The 11,774-nt window shown below is 41.1% G+C and overlaps 2 long non-coding RNA genes across 2 annotated transcripts; one reads left to right on the top strand and one right to left on the bottom strand.

Annotated features, from left to right (window-relative positions):
• Positions 1-4,416: 4,416 nt before the first annotated feature.
• LOC143590216 (uncharacterized) lies at positions 4,417-4,912 on the top strand. The gene is made up of 3 exons (XR_013145432.1): positions 4,417-4,509; positions 4,630-4,680; positions 4,798-4,912. It is a non-coding gene; the product is annotated as an uncharacterized LOC143590216 (long non-coding RNA).
• A 3,123-nt stretch (positions 4,913-8,035) lies between these two features.
• Positions 8,036-8,803, bottom strand: LOC143590215 (uncharacterized). Its single transcript, XR_013145431.1, has 4 exons — positions 8,750-8,803; positions 8,579-8,629; positions 8,402-8,461; positions 8,036-8,120 (listed from the first exon to the last, which is right to left on the bottom strand). It is a non-coding gene; the product is annotated as an uncharacterized LOC143590215 (long non-coding RNA).
• Positions 8,804-11,774: the final 2,971 nt, after the last annotated feature.

The raw sequence follows: 11,774 nt of genomic DNA, 5'->3' as shown, positions 1-11,774 counted from the left end.
CTAGGTCAATAAAGACCATATGCAGGTCACGCTTCTTCTCCCTATAGTTTTCCATTAATCTTCTTATAAGGTGTATTGCCTCTATGGTGGAACGCCCCGACATGAAGCCAAAATGGTTCACCGTAACCGAAGTTTCCCGTCTAAGTCTAACCTCAATCACTCTTTCCCATAGCTTCATAGTATGGCTTAGTAATTTGATTCCTCGATAGTTACCACAACATTGGGCGTCTCCTTTGTTCTTATAGATAGGAACTACAACGCTGCTCCTCCACTGGTCTGACATCTTACCAGATTTGAGGATAATATTGAACAGAGTAGTTAACCACCATACTCCTTCCTCTCCCAGACACTTCCACACCTTTATGGGTATGTTGTCTAGGCCAACCGCCTTAACCCTTCCCATCCTCTTAAGTGCAGTTTGCACCTCTTCTGGTGTGATCCGTCTACAGTAGCAGTTATTCGGTTGTCGTTGGAAGGTTGTGTTGTCATATTCTTCTTGGTGAGATCTCCCATTGTTTAAAAGATTGTGGAAGTAGGTTTGCCATCTTAGCTTGATGTCTTGTTCCTTGACCAGTACATGCCCATCGGCATCCTTTATGAACTTCACAGGTCCTAGATCTTTCCTTCCACACTCCCTGGCTTTGGCAATCTTAAACATAGCATGTTCCCCCTCTTTTGTTTCTAAACGTTCATACATCCGTTTATATGCCGCGTTCTTTGCTTCCGCCACTACCTTCTTCGCCTCTCTCTTGACCGTTTTGTAGGTCTCCCTCAACTCCACTCGCTCCTCCTCATTCGTGCATCTCATAAGCTCCCTAAAACATCCTTGTTTGTTCCTTATCTTGTCTTGTACTGCTTCATTCCACCACCAAGACTCCTTATGCCCACCTGTCTTTCCTGTTGTGACCCCTAGAGTCTCCTTTGCTACTTGAATGATCTTTGTCGCCATAGCTTCCCATATATGAGTTGATTCCCCATTTAGTCTAGCTCGTGTCTGCAGTATGAGTTTATCCTTAAACAGTTGGATGTTTTCGTCCTTCAAATTTCCCCATCGAATTCTAGGTATACCTTTTTTCTCTCGTACAGTCAATTTATCTCTAAAGCCTATATCTGTTACCAGCAGTCGATGTTGAGCCACAGCTGTCTCACCAGGTATGACTTTTCAGTCCTTCCACCAACGTCAGTCTCCTTGCCTCATCAAAAGGTAGTCAATTTGCGTTTCTCGTCCACCACTGCTAAAAGTATCAAATGAGAATCTTTTTTCTTAAAATAAGAATTTATAATACCTAGGTCGTGGGCTACCACAAACTCTAGGAGATCTGTTCCGGTCTCATTCCTATCACCAAAACCGAAACCCCCATGAACAGCTTCAAAACCATCGTTAACCTTACCAATGTGTCCATTAAAATCACCTACTATACAGATCCTCTCACCCCTAGGTATGCCCCCTACCACTGCGTCTAGGCAATCCCAAAATTCTCTCTTTTCCTGATCCTCTAAGCCTACATGAGGCGCGTAGGCGCAGACTACTGTCACTACTTCCTCTCCTAGAACTAATCTTAATACCATAATCCTGTAATTATGTCTTATCACCTCCACCACACTAGTGTGTAGTTCCTTAACCACTAGAAACCCCACTCCGTTCCTAGCTCCATCAGACCCCGAGTACCACAACTTATACCCATTACACTCAGCCCCTCTATGCCCTTTCCACTTAGTCTCCTGGAGACATGCTATCTGAACCCTACGTCTTTTAAGCACATCTACCAATTCTAGCAGCTTACTATTTAGTGTTCCTACATTCTAAGGAGCCGAACGCAATATATACTCCCTATCTTTACCCTTTCCTACACCCCTCGTTTCCGGACATGGTCTCAAGTAATAGTCATGGTTTCTACGCTCTATGATTGCAACTAATCACCAAAACACAAGCAATAGGGCACCTAACCAAAATAATAATAATAGTAATAATAATAACAATAATAATAGTAATAATAATAATAACAATAATATAATATGATAGTAATAATAATAATACGGGTAGATAATAATAATAATAATAATAATAATAACAATAATAATAATAATCACTTCATTTCCGATGATGATGGTGAAACTAGTTATATTATATATCTATACTATATATAAAGCATGAGTTAGAAACCTCTTAAATTTTAAGAGGTACCAAACTCAATGCTTTATATACAACTTATAATGCATAAAAAATATAGTAATTAAGGATAATTAAGTCTTTACTCACAAATGTTATACTTACAATTATGGTCCCTCAACTTCACTACCTTTTTTGTCAAGTTTAATAATAGTTACATATATGCCCCTAATTCAAAACCAACTACCCCACGACTTTTTAACGGTAATAACTTTTTCATACGTTAATGTTTTTTCAAATAAATTACATCATAAAAACGAGCATTTTATTCCCTTTAATTTGAGTATGATATTGATATAGTTTTTTAACTTTAAAAAGTTAGCATGTTGCGCGCTTACCATTTAAAACCGGGTTACGGGTCGAGTCGGGTGAGCTCATGTCATTTGTAAAAGTACAATAGGTTCGGAATGAGTCGATAGAAAAAAAATGGTTAATTTGGTTCGGATTCGAGTATAAAGGGGTCAAGTAAGAACGCTGTCGAGTTGGAACAGGGGGTTGGTTTAAAAAATGATTTATTTCAAATTACTGTATCTTTTAGATTTGCCTTTGGATTTTCGTTACAACTTACGCATATACCGTTGTTTACATATATCGGGGCCGAAAAACATGTGTCCAACACCACGTAACGCACATAGCCCAATATTGGTAAGCACTCAATCCAACACCCTACACCGTTAATCTCCATGAATTACACACGTGGTGTTGGTTAAGCATGTTTCAATGTCGGTAACGTGCATTCACGCCTGGTTACACGTGTTCAATCTTCAATTACATGCAATTGGCTTTGCACGAGTTACGCGTCCACTGTCACCAGATGACGTATGTACCGACACGGACTATGAGTTCAATGCAGAGTTGCGCACGCCCCCGCTGCATTGCGTGGGCACCCAACTAGTATATATAAAAAGACAACTTTCTTAACAAAGAAAGTTGTACATAATGCTTGAAGGATGGTGACTTTGGCTGTATAAGTTGTACCTTTGGCTATGGGTAGTGTATATTCAGCTTTCTTAACAGTTAAATTGTGGGATCCAGCTGCTAAATTTGTATGCATCCACGTTTTAGGGACGTGTCCTTCCACCGCTTCTCTATCATTTTACGTGTATGTCTTTTAGTTTACACTTTTTCATCTTCTCCACAAGTTTTCCAGACATTTTTGGACCCCCCTCTCTCTCTCTCTCTCTCTCTGTTGTGTGAGTATCACTGGCCGTCGGTGGACGGTGATATGGCAGCGGTGTATCGTTGTCCTTGAGGTAACACTCGGTTTTTATGACGGCGATGTATCGAGATAGCAGAAGTAACTCGGTGTTGGATTTCGTCTGTTGCCGGGTTCCATTTTGGAAACCCTGGGCAACGGCGAGGATTTGACTGTTGCTAGGCTCCAAAACGGAAAACTAGGCGACGGTCGCTGGTCGACATGCGTTGCGGCTGTTTGTAGAGGTGGTGTATCATGGTGACGGAGGGTTCCATTTTGGAACCCTAGGCGGCTGCGGTATAACCACCTGTTTCTTCTTTGTAATCGATCAATTTCAATTGTTAATTTTGCTTAAATTGAACCTAAAATCGTTTTTCACCCTTTTTGATTGAGGGGTTGCAAGTGGAGGGCATGCCCTCCACTGTAAGGAATTACCGGGATTCAAGTATCGTCATGACTGGGTTAGAGATGTGTTATGGGATGTGCTTAGACGTGCCGGGATCTCAGCCAAGAAAGAGACACCTGTTAACTTTTTGACTGATCCGCGTGAGGGAAGATCTACCCTGTGTCCTGCGGATGTTCTTGTGTTTGGCTGGGCAGGGGGTAAGCATACGTGTGTTGACCTCACTGGGGTGTCCCCGTTGGTGAGGCTGAGAGACAGTGGCTTCGTACCGGGACAGACGGTTTTAAGAGCGGAGTCTAGGAAGGTTGCTAAGCATGAGACATCGTGTTTGGAGAATCAGCACATGTTCATTCCATTTTCCTTCGACACTTTTGGATCCCTAGCTCCCGAGGCGGTTCGCTTCTTGGAGCGGGTGCAGAAGGTGGTCCCCAGTGACTCGCAGAGCCCGAGGAACCAAGGATTTATATTTAGTAGAATAGGCTTTGCGATTCAAAAGGGGATAGCGGCGCAGCTTGTTGCTCGCTTACCCATTATCCAGATGTAGTTTGGTTTGTGTTATATATAAAAGGATCAATATTTTCACCTGAAAAAAAAAATCTTTGGCTAAAACAAATGTTTATGATAAAGCTTCAAAGTATAGTTTAAAATCTTGTGATATTTACGTGATTATGTTTGATTTTTTTTTTGAAGGACTGGGAGCAGGGGAAGATGTTCACACTAAATGAACAAATTGATCACAAGGTAATCTTTCTCATATTTTTTTTTTTTAAATTACGATACGGTGTTTGGATAGTTGGCCTTGCTTTTGCCGTTTAAAACCTGAATATTGACATAATTAATTTTATTTTCTTGTTCCCTCAGATCAATTTCATTCACCAGGAATTACAAGCTCTTGAAGTCCCTCTTATTGTGGTGTGTTTATAGTTTATAATATACATATGAAATATTTTATAGTTTATAAAAAATGACACGTTTTTATTTCTTATTGCATCAACTACCTAAGACCGATACATCACATTTTCTTTACAGGTGGGACACTCGATCGGGTCGTATATGTCTTTGGAAATATTTAAACAATTTCCTGAAAAGGTGACCGCTTTTGAAATTTTCATTTACTTTAATGGGAACGGGTCAAATGGGTCGAAACTGGTCAACACATATGACCTTTTAAGTATTTTTGTTTAAAGATTTGGACTTTTATAGTAATATGTTATTTGTAAATTTTTTAAAAAAACTGAACAAAAATGACCGCTTTGACCCGTTCTGACTGAACTTAAAAGCTTGTTTGGATAGATTCGGTGAGCATGCCCTCCACTGTAAGGAATTGCCGGGATTCAAGTATCGTCATGACTGGGTTATTGGACTATTGGACTAAAACCGCATATTTAGACAAACCACTGGGACGAAAACCACAGTTTACTACAAATAAATCAAATACGTGTTTATAAGCTCGGGATTGTATACCTCTTCAAACTCGGCCATGGCCATATAAAGCACATTGCGCATCGTATGATACTGAAACATTAATAAACAATAGTTAACATAAGAGCAATTAATTATATATCTATTAACAAACATAAAATAAAAAAAAAACATTGCATTTTGTGGATATTAACTTTTGAAAATGAAGTCAGAAAGGACTAAATGGACCACTTGAACAAGAGGAAAATAGGACCCATACCAACTGACACAATAATTCTAAATTTGGATGCATAATTATATACATGTTTGAAGATAATAAATAATCAACACTAAATATATAAAGTGGTACTTATATGTCACATACTTATTATACTTGTTGCAACAGGTTTCAAAGTCTTATTATAAATAATTATATACCAGTTTTAGAATTCTTGCAATATAGTAGTTTCACCTTAAGCGTGCTTGTACAAAGTGCATCGATAGCAGTACGAGACCACGACTTCGCTAGTGATTTTCTTGCTATAAATCTTGACACCGAAATTGGTAGAAATCCCAAAAATGCCACTATTGCACTGATAATATTAGATTTTTTTTTTTTGAAAATTGACTTTCATTAAAAAAAGACACAACCAACGACTATCACCAAGACGGAGAAAGACGCTGAAATCCAAAAACCAAAACCAACAATCACGTTACATCAAATAAACACCAACTTTTCCAATCCACCACCCCTATCTTAGATCTATTTTTGTACCAAAGAAAACCCAAAGATTTTATATCCGCAACCATTTCTGCCACGTTAGTGCTCTTGCCCGAAAAAATCTTTTCATTCCTAGCCCGCCAAATCCTCCAACAAGTAATGATGACAATTCCATGAATAATCAACCTTTTATTCCCCGTCGCACCACAAACCTTATGCACTTCCACCAAATCATTGACATGAAAAACAAATAGTCTAGGGATGTTGCACCATGAACCAATCGCATTCCAAACGGCCATAGAAATGGAACACCCGGTTAACAAGTGCTCGAGCGATTCCTCATTACTCTCACATAAAGCGCAACTATGATCATCACAATACAAATGACGTCTAGCTAAAGCCTGCTTGGTTGGAAGGCTATCCTGAACGGCCCTCCACATAAAAATATTACATTTTTTCGGGACCCAATCGCTCCATTGGAAACTGGAACTCCCAGCGTCCACAATGGACCGCACCATCCATCTTTTAATCGCCGAAACCTCAAACTCTTTGCAGCTACCAACCGCCCAAGACCATGAATCTTCACGGTCAACCATCACCACCCCTTGAAGGAGATCTTCCAACTCCTGCTTCTCGCTCACCTCCTGATGGGAGCAAGGAGCTCTAAGCCAATCCCACACAATGCGACGAGAAGATCCAGTGACCAACAACCGATCAGCTAACAAGACATTTTTATGTTTTTCTACCGCATATAAGGACGGATACTTGTCCATAACCGGCGCCGAACCCAACCACAAATCCGTCCAAAACCTAACTTGGCGACCATTCCCGACTGTGGCCCGGATCACTCTATTAAAACCCACACCATCAACCTTAAATTTGTTCCAGAACATAACACAATTCTTCCAAACCCCGGGAACCCCATTATTAACCGGAGCAAGCCCCCAACAGCGCGAGGTCCCGTGAATAGACAACACTACTCTTCTCCACATCGCGTGCTGGTCATTTAGAAATCTCCCAAGCCATTTAGTAATCAGCGCTTGATTATTAACCTCTAAACGAGCGATACCTAAACCCCCTTCTTTTATAGGTTTGGTGACTACCTCCCAAGCCACCCAAGACATCTTCCTCACTTCATCCGAACCTCCCCATAAGAACCTTCTCATCAAAGCTTCTAAATCATTGGTAACCTTCTTGGGTGCCTTAAAAAGCGAAAAATAATAAGTGGGAAGACTATCCAGCACCGATTTAATAAGGGTTAACCGACCAGCAATAGATAACGAATTAACTTTCCATTTAGAAAGCCTCTTCTTGAACTTGGACACAACCGGTTCCCAATTAACCACCCTATTCATGTTAGCTCCAACCATAATCCCAAGATAAGTAAACGGGATTCTACCCGGCTTACAACCCATGAAACCGGCTTGGATATCGATCTCACCATCTTCTACACCTACTCCAAATAACACTGATTTATGGAGATTAATCTTTAGCCCCGAACACAAGTAAAATATGCGAAGAATACGTTTCAAGTCACTGATAATATTAGATAGAAGCCGGGACCTGGATTAACAAAACAAAATTAATAATTAACAGATTATTAATTCTAATTGTTCAAAATCAGGATAATTATCAGAATATCAACAAATTCTTTTAATAATTATTATTAGATTACTATAATTCAAATTACTTAATTCTGATTATTCAAAATCAGGATTGTTTTCATATTATTAACAAAAAAGTTAATAATTATCACATTATTACAACTTTAAACAAATTATTTATTTAATCCTGATTATTCAATAATCACATAATCAATTCCAAAAGCACATAATCAAGATATTTATAAGATAAAAATAATAAACTTTAGCAGCAGATATTAGGTTTGAATTTTCAGTTTTTGAGTTTTGAAAACCATACGTTTTCGATTTTTTTGATTTCGGTTTACCATTTGGGCTAAGAAGTTTTTGAAAAAAAAAGGCCTGAAATAATGAATGTGGGCCTAAATCTTTTTGTTAATAAATGATTAGTTAATTATACATTTGGGCTAAAAATATTTTGTAACACTATTTATTAACTTATTATAAATTACTTAACATTCATATTAAAAAATGAAACTCCATAAACTCGGTGAATAGTTGTTTTACCTTGACAATTTATTTATAATAGGTTGTTGCTGAGATCTTTTATCAACTGCCAAAAATGGATATAGCGCTATAAAATACGCGACCTGTTGTATAATCTCAAAACACCAGAAGACAGCTTGTAAGTTGTAAGAATTACCGCATCCTTAAATATTACAACGGTCAAGATTGGCGGGGTCACGAGTTCAGTCAAAACGGGTCAAAGCGGTCATTTTTGTTCAGTTTTTTTAAAAAATTTACAAATAACATATTACTACAAAAGTCCAAATCTTTAAACAAAAATACTTAAAAGGTCATATGTGTTGACCAGTTTCGACCCATTTGACCCGTTCCCATTAAAGTAAATGAAAATTTCAAAAGCGGTCACCTTTTCAGGAAATTGTTTAAATATTTCCAAAGACGTATACGACCCGATCGAGTGTCCCACCTGTAAAGAAAATGTGATGTATCGGTCTTAGGTAGTTGATGCAATAAGAAATAAAAACGTGTCATTTTTTATAAACTATAAAATATTTCATATGTATATTATAAACTATAAACACACCACAATAAGAGGGACTTCAAGAGCTTGTAATTCCTGGTGAATGAAATTGATCTGAGGGAACAAGAAAATAAAATTAATTATGTCAATATTCAGGTTTTAAACGGCAAAAGCAAGGCCAACTATCCAAACACCGTATCGTAATTTAAAAAAAAAAAATATGAGAAAGATTACCTTGTGATCAATTTGTTCATTTAGTGTGAACATCTTCCCCTGCTCCCAGTCCTTCAAAAAAAAAATCAAACATAATCACGTAAATATCACAAGATTTTAAACTATACTTTGAAGCTTTATCATAAACATTTGTTTTAGCCAAAGATTTTTTTTTCAGGTGAAAATATTGATCCTTTTATATATAACACAAACCAAACTACATCTGGATAATGGGTAAGCGAGCAACAAGCTGCGCCGCTATCTCCTTTTGAATCGCAAAGCCTATTCTACTAAATATAAATCCTTGGTTCCTCGGGCTCTGCGAGTCACTGTGGACCACCTTCTGCACCCGCTCCAAGAAGCGAACCGCCTCGGGAGCTAGGGATCCAAAAGTGTCGAAGGCAAATGGAATGAACACGTGCTGATTCTCCAAACACGATGTCTCATGCTTAGCAACCTTCCTAGACTCCGCTCTTAAAACCGCCTGTCCCGGTACGAAGCCACTGTCTCTCAGCCTCACCAACGGGGACACCCCAGTGAGGTCAACACACGTATGCTTACCCCCTGCCCAGCCAAACACAAGAACATCCGCAGGACGCAGGGTAGATCTTCCCTCACGCGAATCAGTCAAAAAGTTAACAGGTGTCTCTTTCTTGGCTGAGATCCCGGCACGTCTAAGCACATCCCATAACACATCTCTAACCCAGTCATGACGATACTTGAATCCCAGCAATTCCTTACAGTGGAGGGCATGCTCACCGAATCTATCCAAACAAGCTTTTTGATTGAGCATCCCGCCATGATCTCATACTAATGTTGCTTATCATTTGATTGATTGAAGTGATGAAGTGATAGTGAAGAGGTAGGTCCCAGCAGAGCCCAGTTGGACCCGCAAGACTCACCTTAAACAGGGACGTCTGCGCAGAGACCAACTGGATCCGCAGGACCAACCATGCTCAGAGACGTAACGTCCTTACGCGCAGTACGCAAGCTGGTCCCGCAGGAAATGCCTCCCAATGGTGAAGGACTCCGCCTGTCCCCGCAGCCTCGGATACAAGCCATTAGGGAAGGCCACCCGCGCAGCATGGCTACACGCACAAGGCACTTAACTCTCCCCAGTGTCACCTGAAGGAATGAGCAAAGGCGGGAGGGGGAAAACTCCCGCCTAAATGAGCCAGTCCGTATGATGGAGGATCTTTTGTGTGATACCTGACGAGGTACAGACAAAAGATCTGACCAAGAATGCGACAGCTCACTGACAGCAGCATGGCAGACAGCACGCCACAGCACTGTGACCAATAGCCGCCGCCTACCCACCAACTCCTGCCATACCACGTGCCTAGCCTGTAGTTGGCAGAAGAGGAAGAGTGCACGACACGCCTGCTCTGTGTCAGCCGCTACCTATCCACCACTCACAGGCAGGGCACGTGCATAGGTTACAGTTGGTAGCGTGTTGGGCCGGCTAAACCCCTTGGAAACCTACCTTCGGCTATAAATACCCCAATGGTATGATCATCTTACAATATCATATCTTATTACATTATCTTATCTTATCATATATACCTGATATCTGCTCTAGCAATCTCTTAATATACTTTCATATTTAAAGAGCAATCTAGTCTGATTCTCACGCCGGAGGGTGGTCACAAGGAGGAACCCCCCCCTTCTCAGTGACGAGCTCACGGTGTCTGTTTTGCAGGTTATCAGAAGAACCATCTTCCAAGGGTCTAACCCCTCGTGGGAAACATCTCTCCAACCCCCAGGTTACCAGTAATCTGTCCGGGGTCCGGTTAGTGTTTCTTCATTGGCGCCATCCGTGCATAAAGCTAGAACTTCATTTTTCTCCAGTTTTTTCAAACTTCTAGAAAGATGGTTAAAGAAACTCCGGTAACAACCCCAGCTACCGGAGGGAATACCGACAACACAGTTTTTACAAACACTACCCCGGTTACCCAAGCCGGGGCAAGTGAAGTAAATTTTACGAACACTACCCCAGTTACCCAAGCTGGGGCAAGTGCAGTAAATAATCGCCCACTGGGATTCACCGATACCCAGTTTAAAAAACGAACAAGACTCCCCCGCCAAACTCTCGATGAAGTTAAGGCATGGGCGGAGGCACGACAAAAGGAATTCCAAGCTGAGTTGGACGAACGCTTGCGTTCCGTCCAACAGGCCGACGAATTCGAAGAATACTTGGACAATGACTCGGAGGAATCCGACTCCGACGCGAACCCTCGCCATAGGGCAAAAGGGAAGCGTAAGAAAACGGACTCCCAACCGAGAAGGCATTTTGGACAAGCCTTCAAACCAAAAAGCACAGGTGGAAGTTCACGAGACTTCTCTAAAACGTACAGACCGAACGTTGCAAATGCGGGAACGTCCAAATTTGCAAGGGACATTGCGGAAGCAATTGCCCCAAAAAGTGCCAAACAAATGCCCAACATAGGCACTTATGATGGTATGTCCGACCCAGACGACCATTTGAACAGGTTCATAGCAGGGGCAACCGTCAGCAACTGGACGGAACCCACGTGGTGTTACATGTTTCAAATGACGCTGGTGGGGGCTGCTAGGGTTTGGTTTGATCGTTTACCGGTTAACCACATTTACGACTGGGCAGACTTCCAGCAGAAGTTTAGCCAACACTTCAGCCAGCAGCGAAAGTATACCGAGGAGCAATGGACAATCCTCAAATGCATACGGGAAGAAGATGAATCTCTGCCAAACTTCATCACTCGCTTCAACTCAAAGAAGTTAAGTTTGGGCAATATCAGCGAGGATCTTGTTCGCGCAGCCTTCATCCAGGGCGCGCAGGACCCAGAGCTTATCCGCACCCTAACGGGTAAAGATAGAATGCCATCCACATGGGATGGCATCATGACAGCAGCTAAACGCTATGCGGAAACGGAGAAGCAACTGGGTAGAGACCTTCCGCAGAGCACAAACCTTTACACCCAGAGGACAAGAGAGGACAACGTCCTCACCGCCCGATTGAACAAAAAACGGAAGCAAGGCATTTGGCAGTCAAGGGTAAACTTTGACACCT

The sequence above is a fragment of the Bidens hawaiensis genome, unplaced genomic scaffold (assembly GCF_021521415.1).
Source record: "Bidens hawaiensis isolate Kalapana, Puna unplaced genomic scaffold, B.hawaiensis_p1.1 tig00038211_1, whole genome shotgun sequence".
In the NCBI taxonomy this organism is placed as follows: domain Eukaryota; kingdom Viridiplantae; phylum Streptophyta; class Magnoliopsida; order Asterales; family Asteraceae; genus Bidens; species Bidens hawaiensis.
This window is presented reverse-complemented; position numbering and strand designations above follow the sequence as displayed.